Genomic DNA, 14,639 nt, shown 5'->3' with positions numbered 1-14,639 from the left:
GAGCAGCACCCTTACAGTGTTGCCACTTCTGACCTTTTGATTGATGAGAATTTAGGACATTTGGGGCTCTTTCTATTAGAGAACAGAGTAAGAATAAAGCACCAGGAGAACCTCTCAGCTTACTTCCAGACTATGCTTTGCTCCTACGTGGTTGCTTTCGGGCTGTGGTTTCGCAGGCACCTGAGCTGATGAGATAGCTCTGTTCCACCAAAAGGAAATCTTGTCTCATCTTCTTCCTCCTCTTGCCCTTCATCTTCCCCTTCGTCTCACCCTTTGTACTCCCCTCCTTTCACCAGCAATCCCACCTAGTGTCTGTGCTACATGTAGGACCCATGCATTTCCAAGTTTTTCTAGGTTAGTTTTCTGCTGGGTTGGTGAGTGATGTCAGTTCAGAGAGATAGAAGGACCAGCACCAGTGTAAATAGTGGGCCTGTGAGGCCAAGAACGGGGAGGAGGGGGGAAATGGGGAGGAAGGCCTCCCCACTTCTGCATAGATACTCAAAACCACAGCCTCATTTTTTTCTCAGGCAAGTAGGTGCATCTCAGTTTATATCCGGATGACTTCCTCATTCTTTCTCACGTTTCTGCCCCTCCTCTCACATACAAGGCTTCAATTCCTTCAGTCCCTTGCCCCATCATTTATCGGTCCTTGGGAACTCCCCTAGGAACAGATGACCTACGCTGTTTAGATCTGTGTGTTTCTGTCCTTGGGCAGAGGTTTTCCATTGTTTCAGCTGACACTAAAATGGGGGCATTTCATTCATCCCTTGTTTACCCTGAGTGGAAAATGGCTCTTACATCCATCAGGACAGGGAGTCGCTTTCTCTTTCCAATGCCTCTCTTAAAACGCCACAATGCTCCAAGCCATACCTCTGCTTGCCCATCTTCAATTCAAAATTACCCTACATGCCATCTCTTACACCGGGATCATAAGTTTCTAATGCCTGTACTAAACAATCTGTGGATTCAAACACCTAAAACTGTGGGGGTTTTAAATAACGATATTGTCTTCCAACAAAGGCCACCATCTTGGGAAAAGGAGATTGTAGTTGTTTTAAAAGTTTCTTCTAACTTTGATAGCCTTTTATGAGGACGTAACCCGGTGGATAGATGATGGTAAAGCTGTGGATGTGGTCTATCTTGATTTCAGTAAAGCGTTTGACACTGTCTCCCACAGCATCCTTGCAGCTAAACTGGGGAAGTGTGGTCTGGATGATCGGGTAGTGAGGTGGATTGTGAACTGGCTGAAGGAAAGAAGCCAGAGAGTGGTGGTCAATGGGACTGAGTCCAGTTGGAGGTCTGTGTCTAGCGGAGTCCCGCAAGGGTCGGTACTGGGACCAGTACTATTCAATATATTCATTAATGACTTGGATGAGGGATTAGAGTGCGCTGTCAGCAAGTTCGCTGATGACACAAAACTGGGAGGAGTGGCTGACACGACGGAAGGCTGCGCAGCCATTCAGAGAGACCTGGACAGGCTGGAGAGTTGGGTGGGGAGAAATTTAATGAACTATAACAAGGGCAAATGTAGAGTCCTGCATCTGGGCAAGAACAACCCCATGTACCAGTACAAGTTGGGGGCAGACCTGTTGGAGAGCAGTGTAGGGGAAAGGGACCTGGGGGTCCTAGTGGACAACAGGATGACCATGAGCCAGCAGTGTGCCCTTGTGGCCAAGAAGGCCAATGGCATCCTGGGCTGTATTAGAAGGGGTGTGGTTAGCAGGTCACGAGAGGTTCTCCTCCCCCTCTACTCTGCCCTGGTGAGGCCGCATCTGGAGTATTGTGTCCAGTTCTGGGCCCCTCAGTTCAAGAAGGACAGGGAACTGCTAGAGAGAGTCCAGCGCAGCGCCACGAAGATGATTAAGGGAGTAGAACATCTCCCTTCTGAGGAGAGGCTGAGGGAGCTGGGTCTCTTAGCTTAGAGAAGAGGAGACTGAGGGGTGACCTCATTAATGTTTATAAATATGTAAAGGGCAAGTGTCATGAGGATGGAGCCAGGCTCTTCTCAGTGACATCCCTTGACAGGACAAGGGGCAATGGGTGCAAGCTGGAACACAGGAGGTTCCACATAAATATGAGGAAAAACTTCTTTACGGTGAGGGTGACCGAACACTGGAACAGGCTGCCCAGAGAGGTTGTGGAGTCTCCTTCTCTGGAGACATTCAAAACCCGCCTGGACGCGTTCCTGTGTGATATGGTCTAGGGAATCCTGCTCCGGCAGGGGGATTGGACTAGATGATCTTTCGAGGTCCCTTCCAATCCCTAACATTCTGTGATTCTGTGATTCTGTAAATGCAACCAAACCTGGAAAGTTCCATATGGTATCACGGTATTTTTTAATTGTTTCTTCTACTCCTTGTTTCTCGTTAACAGCCTGACATTTTGATATGGCGTGTCAATACCACCCCCCTTCTTCTCTGCACAGCCCCCTGAGCTCCACCTGAGAGAAGTCTCATTTGCCAGATTCTTACCCAAATGGCCTGCAAAAAAACTTGCTGTTGCACTGTCCCTTTTGCACAATCCCTGAATTAATTTGCAAGGACTTGTACTAAGAGTAGACTTAATCTTAGATACATTAGTACATAGGTAAGACTAGTAATTTTACTTGTATAATTTCAGGGACAAAACCCTGTACTCAGAATACCGCTTTATCAGCCAAAGGATTTTTTTTTCCATTGCTTGATATGTTGATCTGGGAAATTTTTTCCAGATGGTTTGTTTTGGTTAGATGGGGGAATATGGCCATGGCAGCATTTTTTTAGTTTTGTCCGGAGTTAAATCTGCTATCACCTCCAAATCTACCTTTCCTATAACAACTGAAACCAAAACGACCAACATAAATTCCTGATGGCTAAAGCAGAAGGAAAAAGGCAGCACTTACTATTGTGGGTAGGGTAGGGTAGGGTAGGGTAGGGTAGGGTAGGGTAGGATAGGATAGGATAGGATAGGATAGGATAGGATAGGAAAGAAAACATATCAAAAGGCATAAGAGTCTGTTTATCAGCCTCTGTATTCTTCTTAGTATCCCAGAGCCCACTGAAGTCAGCAAACCAAATGGTACATAAATCTTTGCTATTCTTTAGCTTGCAGATGGTTGGGATGGCAGACTGTTGATGTTCTCACATATTTTGGGACCCAACCATTACAGCAGAATCCCCAAATTTTATTAGTCTCTAGGCAGTATTGTAATTTAAATCTTAAAAATAACATATTTTTCACAATCTGTCTAAAATGTAGCCGCTACAACAAAGCACAAAATAAGCTTAACAAATCTATATCAGCTTGGCTTGTGCCTCCTGGCACCTCAGTCATCCCTGCTGTGAATAAAGCCCATTAGAGTGCGTCAGTGGCACCGCAGCAATGAATTACACCATAATCCAACAAGCTGCTTTGCATGGCTGGCTCCTGCACCCACGTGGAACCCTGGGGTCCACCAAGACACACCAGCTTGCCTGACTGGGTCTGTAGTTTGTCTGGTGGGAAATTACCATATGCAATATGCAGAAACGTACCTGCATGTACAGTACGCAGTTGCATGCTCTTAATTTCAAAGAATTGTTTGCAACATGAGCCAGATCCTCCCTTGATGAAGGCAGTGGAAGGACTCATGCTCTCCTCTTAAAGCTGATCCTGTGCTCAGGTTCAATACAAATGTTTTTGCTTCAATTCTAACTGGGTGTCATCCATTAAGTGCCAGACTGCAGGAAGACAACCTTTATATTAATTTATCAACATTTTATTTGCTCATTAAGCATCAATGATTTGGCCAGTACTGAAGAAGACTCAAATTAAAGACTATTGCTGCCCCAGGGATTTTATAATCTAAATCAGATACAGAAAGAAAAATTTCTCAGGCAAGCTAAGGACACAGAATAACTTTGAAAGCTCACTCTTTTTCCCCTTAAGCTCTTGTCCTTCTCTCATTTCCATTCACAGAAATAAAAATTGTGTGCAAGCCCTTTTCCTCTAGTATCCTGGCAGCTGCTATCTTCTCCTTACCAGCCCAACAAATGCCATTTTCCCCCTTTTTAGACATTAAATAAATAAACACTACAAATATCTTCTGTCTTTTAGGCTTTATTGAGCTTTATCATTCCTTTTTGCTTTGTCCGTTAGCACCCAAGACTGCCAGAACTGTGGGGTGCAGGTTGTTCATTTACCCCAGGACAGCTGCTTTAGGAGGTTAAAGATGAATTCAACTTGCTCCATTAAAATATATCCTAGCATAGGGTGTCATAGTCTCAGTTTTCTGTTTGGGCCTCAGGAGTTTTTTGTACCTGTCCTTTTGTCTTCTTTTCTGCTGCATCAAATGCAAACTTCCTCACTTGGCCTTCTAGGCCTTCCCTGGCTGGCACGTGTCCCTGTCCATGTTGGGCATTAGATCTCATGGCTGGTCCTACGGATCACTACTAGTGCAAACTTTCTTTTCTTTGGCCCTGGGTCACCCACATGTAGAAGGAACTGTCCTGTCCATCATAAACCATAATATTGCTAAAGTTATGTGTGTTCATAGCTCAACAGAAGAATCACATCTGTGGCAGCTGGGTCACCACAGATTTGTAAAGTTGCTCTTATCTCACACTCCCCAGCCAGATCACTAAGATCTCGCACATTTGCACTTAACGCTATAGTTTCTTTATTCCTTGGGGCAAACAGTGTCTATACAGAGGAGAAGATGAAGCCACGCCAGAAGCACTGAGTCTGCTGGATGGACCCACACTCTGTGAGGCCCTACTACTACTGTTCCTCTGCAGTCCTGGGACTTAGGATACAGCCTCCCCTGCACCAATGTGTAGATAAGATGAGAGCTCTGCTGAGGTGAAGTGATGGGCTGCTCACCTCACTAGTCCAAATCATCTTACCATTGCTCTGAATCCTTGTTTTCACCCCCTTTCCCTCCATTTGTTGTATATCACTATGTTCCTATGGCTCTTCTGGACCTGCGAGTGTCTTTACATCAACCCTGTGTAACGATGAGGGCGCACATGGTGCTTTCTGCAACTAGCTAACTAGCCCAGTGCCCCTAGGCACCCTTGTGATATATACCATTCAGATTGCATCCTCTCTGTGCATTTAGGGGTTTGAAGAAAGTAGGGGGGTAGAATGTCAGGGGTGTAGGATTGGAACAAAATTCTCATTTACCAAATTTGTGAAAATTTCTGTTAGTCAAGTTGTTGTTCTTTTTTTTTTTCCCTAACCTTTTGTTGGTTTACAGATCTCTTCTGTGCTTACCAGCATTTGGCAAAAAATGTAAGGAACTGACCTTTTCAGCCTGACGCTGTAAGATTAATTCTACCAAGCAACTGTTGGTTTTTAGGATAAACTTCTGCAAAGTTGCATGAGTTACACAATAGAAAGCATGCAAGGCTCTATCCTGTTTAAACAGGTTTCGATGTGGTTGGCTCACAATGCTGCTCAGAGAACAGCAAACTTGATGTCTTGTGTTGGAGGGTTAATTTCTCTGCTAGCTGCTCTGCCACACCTAAGACAAACCTTCTTCCCAAACAGCAGGAGTCAGAGGCTGCACCCAGACGTGCCTGTTTAAAGCATCACCTGATACTTTCAGAAGTTTCATGTTACACCAAATTTTGGACAACTGCATGTATCTGCTACAGTGGCACCCCCATTGCTTCCTATAAATCAGGCCTTGGTGTGGTCATAGATAAACTGGATCCAAGAGTAAAATTCTTCTTTTTTTTTTTTATTACTGCCCTTGCTTAGTGGATGAGCTTGCACTGGATCAGCTCTGAGCCGCTCACCATTTAGCTGCACGATCCCTAGAGCTACCTCCAGAGAAGCAGCCAGATCTCGCTGGTGGGGGAGGAAGGGGAAGGAGCAGTGAAAGCACTCCTTGTAGGCAGCAGGGCACAGTCACTTTGCTTTAGATGTAATATGAAGCCTCACTCTTCATGTCTGAACAACTGACATTGTCATCCCGGTAATTAAGATGTTGTGGGAGGAGGTGTAAAATGGTCCAGATGCTGAGATCTCTGTGTTCATCAGTTCTTTTTCTCCCTTCTTTTCCTGACAGGCAGGGTGTCCTGGAAAGACAGAAGTAGCAGCAACATAAATTAAGAGGGGCTGCAGGAGAATATTGGTAACAGAGGATGGGATCCATCAGTTGTCCCATCACTGTAGTCAGAGGTATTGCTACTTTTGTATTTGAGATAAGATATGAGATAAAAAACTGGCTGGGTGGCTGGGCCCGAAGAGTTGTCATGAATGGAGTTAAATCCAGTTGCTGGCCGGTCACAAGTGGTGTTCCCCAGGGCTCAATACTGGGACCAGTTCTCCTTAATATCTTTATCAAAGATCTGGATGAGGGCATCGAGTGCACCCTAAGTAAGTTCGCAGATGACACTAAGTTGAGTGGGAGTGCTGATCTGCTTGAGGGTAGGAAGGCTCTGCAGAGGGATCTGGATAGGCTGGATCGATGGGCCGAGTGAGGCCCAGTGAAAAGAAGTCCCTCCAAAAGACAACTTCTCCCTCTCAGGGATGATTGGGATGAGTCATTCTCAGGAAGCGCCTCTTTCTCCCCACCATTTACAGGCCGAGGCCAACTGTATGAGGTTCAATAAGGCCAAGTGTCGGGTCCTGCACTTGGGGCACAACAACCCCATGCAGTGCTCCAGGCTTGGGGAAGAGTGGCTGGAAAGCTGCCTGGTGGAAAAGGACCTGGGGGTGTTGGTCAACAGCCAGCTGAATATGAGCCAGCAGTGTGCCCAGGTGGCCAAGAAGGCCACCAGCATCCTGGCTTTTATCAGAAATAGTGTGGCCAGCAGGTCTAGGGAAGTGATCGTCCCCCTGTACTCGGCACTGGTGAGGCCACATCTCGAATACTGTGTTCACTTTTGGGCCCCTCACTACAAGAAAGACATTGAGGTGCTGGAGAGAGTCCAAAGAAGGGCAACGAAGCTGGTGAAGGGTCTGGAGAACAAGTCTTACAAGAAGCAGCTGAGGGAACTGGGGTTGTTTAGTCTGGAGAAAAGGAGGCTCAGGGGAGACCTTATCGCTCTCTACAACTACCTGAAAGGAGGTTGTAGCAAGGTGGGTGTTCGTCTCTTTTCCCAAGTAACAAGTGATAGGACGAAAGGAAACAGCCTCAAGTTGCACCAGAGAAAGTTTAGATTGGATATCAGGAAAAATTTCTTCTTGGAAAGGGTTATCAAGCATTGGAAGAGGCTGGTCAGGGAAGTGGTGGAGTCACCATCCCTGGAGGTATTTAAAAGCCATGTAGATGTGGTGCTTAGGGACATGGTTTAGTGGTGGACTCGGCAGTGCTAGGTTAACAGCTGGACTTGATGATCTTAAAGGACTTTTCCAACAAATCAGTTCTATGATTCTGCATGTTTTTAAGACGCTTGGACATTTAGTTACCTTTCTACTCAATGTACAGACTTGTAAAATAGCCCACCCAATTGATGTATTTTTAAAAATATCTGTAAGTTCAATAAGATCACCTGGCTTAATAAGAATGAAAGATTTCCCCAGGAATGCTCGGCATGGGGGAGGTTTTCTTCATCATATGGTTATTCTAGTAAAGCAGAGCAATATGCATGCGTTCCCAGCCTATGACTTGTTCACATCATGCAGCCCAGACTTTCCAGTGTTGCTCACAATTTCAAGAAAAGAAAATAACAGAGAGGAGAGGAGGGGAGGGGAGGGGAGGGGAGGGAAGGGGAGGTGAGAGGAGAGCAGAGCAGAGCAGAGCAGAGAAGAGAAGGGAAGAGAAGAGAGAAAAAAGTTAAAACCATGAATTATAACGACAGCAGAATTTGGAGTGGGCTGCAGCATACTGCTTGTTAAGTATTGTCCCTGGGCCAAAGAGAGTTAGGTATCTGGCAATAATTTAAACCTGTTTTAAAAATTCCTTCAGGAAAATTTACTAAAAGACCACCTTCTCAAATCCTGAATGGATTTGTGGAAAGATGTTTACTCCCTAGAAAGGCTCATCTTTTGCCTGATTATAGAGACAAAAAAATCAATAACATGCAATCTCTCCCCAACATTTTTCTCTTCAGGATTATTTAAAGCTGTAGAGCTAACAAATCAAGTTTCCTTTATATTTTTGAGGCTGGTTAGTGGGGTAGTGATATGATTATGAGGATGAAACACTGACGAAGCTGAAAGAAATGTAAGAAATATTTCCTAGTTTATCAGGAAATCCCTGTGGTCTGTTGTTATGATATTTTCTGTATCCAACATAATAGAGCATTGACTGCACTAGCACAGGGTAAAAGAAGCTGTGGCAAGGTGGCTGCCTACTTGTTCAGGATGGCTCAGACTCTGCACTAGGGAGATAAATTTTGCAGGAAAAATAAAGGTAATGGTAATTTGTACGGAAATGCCAAGACTCAGAGAGAAAACCATAGTCTCAATCTAAGAAGAATTCTCAACTATCTCCTCTGGGAAAGGTTAGACAAAAAAAAAAATCTGTGTTCCTGCCTATGACTTTATTCTGTAGTTACTGAAGTCAAGAGCAATATTCCCGTTGATTGAGATGTGCAATTATGAGTCTTGACTGCCTTAGAGATAAATCATCCATCTTCACTCTGCTGAAAAAGGAGCCTACAAACCCCTTTCAAGATTAAAAAAAAATATGTACCAAGAAACACCTGGCCATTTCTGGAAGCAACAGAGAAGAATGCAAAGGTTTTTACACAAACTGCATCACTCAAATGATTTGACAAGAAGCCATCACTAGTCAAAGGCATGGGTCAATGTTTTTACATACGTACCTTGCCAGCAAACCAGTTAGTTTTCCTTCAGTCTTAAATATTTCATAGCACAAAAATTAGATTCCTAAATAATACTGCCCCTTCTGAGTAGAAACCATTTTAAAAATAGGTTAAAAATAGAAAACTTTATGAACAATAAATTCCTTATATAGGTTGTAAATGGAAACATAGTATTTAACCGGTCATCTGTGATCAAATCTGAGGCTACGTGTATGTTGTTGAATATCTCTACCAGCATGCAGCTTGCCACAGAAGCAAGATCCTAATATGAAAGCCATGGATCATTTCTGTCGCCTTTTCTCCAGTAAGACTGCCATTTGCTTTCAATAAAGAATTGTCTGAGTAAAGACAATAGAAGCAGGTCCCATATTTGAAAAATAAGAACAAACACAAATAAATATGAAACAGGAATGACACAGAAGAAGCTAAAAATAAATAAACTGGAGGAAAAAGAGCAAGAGAAATAGACAGTTTAATGAGACTGGGCGTGTGGAGATTAAGACAGTTTTCATTCTATTTTTAAACCCAAATTAAGAAGAAAGTGATAAGTATTTTATTTAAAAAAATGGGTAAACATGTTTTGGCATATCATGCTTTCCTCAGTATGCATGGGGGCTATTGCCTTCTTTTGGTTTAGGAGGCCTAAGGGGATGTTGTTCACTGTGAAAACATCTTTGAATAAATCACATTATCATATTTGCTAAGCTCTGTGTTTTCTCCTCTGTTTTGTATAAGTTATGGGCTGAGTTTGTGAGCCCTACACTCAGCCTCATGGTACCTCTGTCTTCTCTAAAGCAGTAACTTCTGAACACAGTTTCCGTTTACTTCTTGAATTTCAGGGAGTATTCTTGGCACGAGTGGGCAGAACTCTCTTGATTTTGGTAAATATTTAATAACGAAGAAGGAAGTAAACATGAAGAAGGTACAGAGCCTTCCGCATGTTTATCAGAACTACAGTCTCGGGCACTTTTCTAAGTGTATAGTGAACCAAAAATCCATTAACACTTTCCAAGATAACAGTAGCCATCCATCCTCTCTGTCCTTTCAATACAGCTGGGACACACCCATACTCTGTATAATTACTCTCCCAGACAGAAAAAAAACCCATAGCAATAGTAGGGGAATGGGTATGAACCCAGCTCTGGCGGTAGGGAGGGAAGGAGGTGGAGGGAGCCTGAACTGAAAAGGGAAAAAAGAGCATGAAGTCCTTAGCACAGAAAGAAAGAGCATAAAGCCCTTAGCATAAGGAAATCAGGGTCAGCTGAGCCATGAGTAGAAAAAATGAGAGGAAGGCAAAATCCTTGCACTGGGTAGGAGGGTAGATGGCAAGGGAAAATGGTATGGACAGAGAGCCTTTGGCGTGGGATGAGAATTGAGGTCCTAGCAGAAAAATTGGGGTACACTGGTGTGTGTGTCTCTATGGAGGATGGGAGGTGGGAGTGATTATGGTACTTTTTAAGTAGGGCGCAGGTGAAGAGGGACACTGACCCACCAGCAAGGTAGTAAAATAATGACCATGTGATGTCTTAGGTATGAAACAGGGGCCTGAGGGAACCCTGAAACTGAAATGGGAGGTGTCACATAGGGAGTTTTTTTTGTGTACAGTATGAAAGGTGGCTTTAAAAAGAACAAATCTTACAGATTCATAGAGTGAGGCAAGACAAATGGGGATTCCAGTCGAGCTGGGTGCTTCCAGGAACTGGCTCCTCTGAGGCCTCTTTGCTTTGTCTTAAATTCCCCCACATTGCCTTAAGGTGACTGGGGACAGGAACCTGCTGTCCTCAAAGGGCTCTTAAGTCACTGGGACTGGAACAGTTTTCAGGCGGACCTTCATGTAGGATGGTTAACCCTAACCACTTCCACAGCCACCATGAACATGAACTTGCCTCCTGGCTGTCCATCTTCTCCAAGGAGCCATGTGTCACTTTGGAGAAGGGTGAGTGAGGATGCGCTCTGCTAGGGCAGCACATCCTCATGGCCTGAACAGCAATTTTTTATGAGTGATGGTAAGTTGTGTTCAGTCTGTCCAGCACTTTGAGAGTGCATTCACGCAACAACAGAATGAACAGATGCTGAAAAGACAGTTTACAGGGAGCAATTTCTCAGTACTCCACCAAACCAGTAACGCTGCACATATGGTCTGTCCATCCATACTCCAGTATGCCCCATTTTTCTCTCTCTGACTATGTAGAGGCATTAGTATCTTTTCAAGATTCTTTTCCATTATTGTCGTACAACGGTTTGTATATTTTTCTAGTCTAACACATTCGGTTTTGGTACATACTTGCACTGTTACTAAAACACATCCTGAACTGCACAGCTTCAGACAGCTTTCTCGCCACCACAGAGCAACCACCAAATACTCAGTGACACAGGATTTTTTTTTAACACTGTGGTTATAACCACTGACTTAATCTGACAGGTTCATATCTGCCTCGGTAAGCACCAACACAGGAGCAAGACTATGCTCTCAGTACCATCTCAAGCTGTCTGTTTTGTGCTTGGGGAGAGGTATAGGAAAGGCAGATCTGGCTGGGAACTTTTACTACATGTATGTGCTAGAGGCAGAGGCTGCTGGTTTGTGGGGGAAGCAGCAGAAATCTTTAGGGGTGATAGGTTTGAGAGGCCTGTTACAGTGTGGCTATAGCACTTTCATAGGCCTAGGCCACAAAAGTCCTGTGTAGGAGCCCTTGAGAAGGAGACACACTATAGTCCCAAAAATTAATGAGAAGTCAATTAAATAGTTTTTGTTCCCCATCCCTGCAGATTTTGCTGCTCTGAGTATAATTTCATAGTCATTTAGGCAAGGGGAGTAGGATTACACAAAATATGATTAAACATCATAAATGGAGAAGAGCAATTAGGATCAATCAGGTTGCATTCATTTTTAGAAACCTGAAGCAATGGACACAGGACACCATAGTGCTATGTGCTGTACAGGCACAAGACGGAAGGTCCCTACCTCTCAGAACTAAGCAGTGAAGCTTAGTCCAGAACAGACAAACCAGACAGGACAACAACTCAGGCATCATGACAGACCTGCATGACAGTCTAAGCACTGTTGTCAGCTCTTCTCAAAATGACAGTTTTGAGCAATGTAATGAAATACTTGAGGGACAGTGTAAGATGACAAACTTACTGATATCTCTGGAGAAAGTCTTCCCGGGAGAAAGATGTAGGGGGCAGAAAGCATGGAGATCTCAGTCTAACTGAGCCATGGCATTACTGGATTCAGTGCATATGTTTGTTATGGCTGTGTAGCCTCTCTGAAGAACATCTGAACTAGCTTTTTATTTGCCTTATCAGTTCAACTGATAAAAAAAAAGTGGTTGGATGGAGGGAAGAGGGAAGAAAGAGAACGAAGAAAAGCCACATCAGCTGTGTAATGAGAGCCATGCCATGGGCTGGTTGGAAAAGCGGCAGCATATTGCAAGTATACACTACTCCCCACTTTGAAGCAATCCCATTTTTTTCCCTCTCTGGCTGAGTCAAGGCTGGATGGGGAGAGGAAAATGGACCTTTGCAGAAATGCAGTGTTTTGCCTGTCTTGTGATCAGGCACATATGTAGCTCTGAATCTGAATAGTGTCAGTCAACAAAGTAGGTTGTGTCAGTAAATTCCCTGCTGGAACTGCTTTTATTCAATCCACTTCAAGTTCTTGCATGGCTCCCGTTGACTGGATGCTGAGTGGCTCTGTGGTAAATGAAGCATTTTGCATTTCCAACTTGGGACATGGCAGAAGATAAACAGGTTTTCTACTGAGAAAATATTTAACCTTGTGCAGGAAGGAAGGACATTCTGAGCAGTCCTTTTACAGTATCTCCAGGCAAAGAAAGGACCCGTTTTTGTCCCTTAGCACTTCTCCCCTCAAAGCTGGAAGACCGCCTTGAGCCAGGGGAGCCCCCTTTAGTCACTCCAGCTGTTGATTAAGCTTGGATGGACTCTTCCCTCCCAGTTTTCTTGGGATGCCACAATTGGCAACCATGTATTTATTGCCCACTTATTATGAAAAGGGCAAAGACTGGTTATGGTGGGGAGACGCTTGTGAGCCAGAGAGGATGTGTGAAGTACAAAAGGAATAACAAAACATGTCTACATAGCACATACAGAGTATGCAAACTTTTTGACTGTCCCTGATGGATCACCTTGAAGCAATTTCCTGATGTAAATTAGCTCCCCTTGAAACATCTCAGAAAAAATGCCAGTCTGCTGCAGGGAAACTGAAATACTTCTCACAGATGAAGAGTAATAATGAAAATATAAACTGAAAAAAACTGTCATCTATAGGTGAGTATCAGGGACAGAAAAAATGTGACTGTAGAGAGAGGTTATAGATGAACTGATCATAGGAAGAAAATTTGTTGGTTTCTCAGATTTGCTATCACAAGTTGCTTTCTAAAAAGGAGATTTTAAATTGCAGAGTATTATTTTGCAACTGTAATATGAATATTTGATATCATAGTATCCAGAGTGGTTCTGTAGCAGCAAACAAACAGAAATGAGGGAAAGAATGATCCTGGAATAAGATCAAAACCCTGAATCAAAAAAACGTGCCCTAGTCGCATATTTGCTAGGAAGTTCCTTTATCTGGACCCCAACACTAATGGAATTTTTTCACCCTACATATCTACTATCGTTGGTAACAGGCAATGTGTGGGGTACTATGGGTTTCAGGGTGTGACCCTCCTCTGTCCTTCCCTTTCCCTGTCCTCACCCCTGTTGTGATCCTCTGCCTGTCCAGATGGAGACCAGTTGGAGCACACTGTAGAACCTTCTTTTCCCATACACCTGAATTTCCTTCCAGTGGAAACCAGCATGCAGGAAGGGGGAAAAAAGGTCCTACATGTGGGTCGGGGCAATCCCAAGCACAAATACAGGCTGGGTGGAGAATGGATTGAGAGCAGCCCTGAGGAGAATGACTTGGTGGTGATGGTTGACAAGAAGCTCAACATGAGCCGGCAGTGTGCGCTTGCTGCCCAGAAGGCCAACTGTATCCCAGGCTGCATCAAAAGCAGCGTGGCCAGCAGGTCGAGGGAGGTGATTCTGCCCCCCTACTCCGCTCTCATGAGACCCCACATGGAGTACTGCGTCCAGCTCTGGGGACCCCAACATAGGAAGGATATGGAGCTGTTGGAGTGAGTCCAGAGGAGGGCCACGAAGATGATCAGAGGGCTGGAGTACCTCTCCTATGGAGACAGGCTGAGAGCACTGGGGCTCTTCAGCCTGGAGAAGAGAAGGCTCTGGGGAGACCTTCTAGCAGCCTTCCAGTACCTGAAGGGGGCCTACAGGAAAGTGGGAGAAGGGCTTTTTACAAGGGCAAGTAGTGACAGGACGAGGGGGAATGGTTTTAAACGGAAAGAGTGTAGATTTAGATTAGATATTACTAAGAAATTCTTGATGGTGGGGGTAGTAAGACACTGGCACAGGTTGTCCAGAGAAGTTGTGGCTGCCCCCTCCCTGGCAGTGTTTAAGGCTGGTTGGATGAGGCTTTGAGCAACCTGGTCTAGAGGAAAGGTGCCCCTGCCTGTGGCAGAGGGGTTGGAACTAGATGATCTTTAAGGTCCCTTCCAACCCAAACCATTCTATGATTCTATGATTCTATAAAAAACTGAACATCAGAACCTCATCCCCATATGCAGTTACAGTGTGGCCAGGGTACATTTTGGGAACTGAAAAGTCTCTGTTTCCACAATTTTAGATACAGCCATAGAGTACAAACACCCTGATAACAGCTTCCAAAAATTAGGGATTAAGCTGTGTTTCTTACTGCCCTCCTCTGTAGAACAGGAATAATGCTTTACGGCAAAGCAAGGAATGCTGACAATGTCAGCTCTTTTCATGACCAGACGAGTGTATTGAGAGAATAATTACTTGTCTGTAGGCACTTGATTCGCAGGTGGC

The sequence above is a fragment of the Nyctibius grandis genome, chromosome 2, assembly GCF_013368605.1.
Source record: "Nyctibius grandis isolate bNycGra1 chromosome 2, bNycGra1.pri, whole genome shotgun sequence".
Lineage (NCBI taxonomy): Eukaryota > Metazoa > Chordata > Aves > Nyctibiiformes > Nyctibiidae > Nyctibius > Nyctibius grandis.
Note: the sequence above shows the minus strand (reverse complement) of the source record.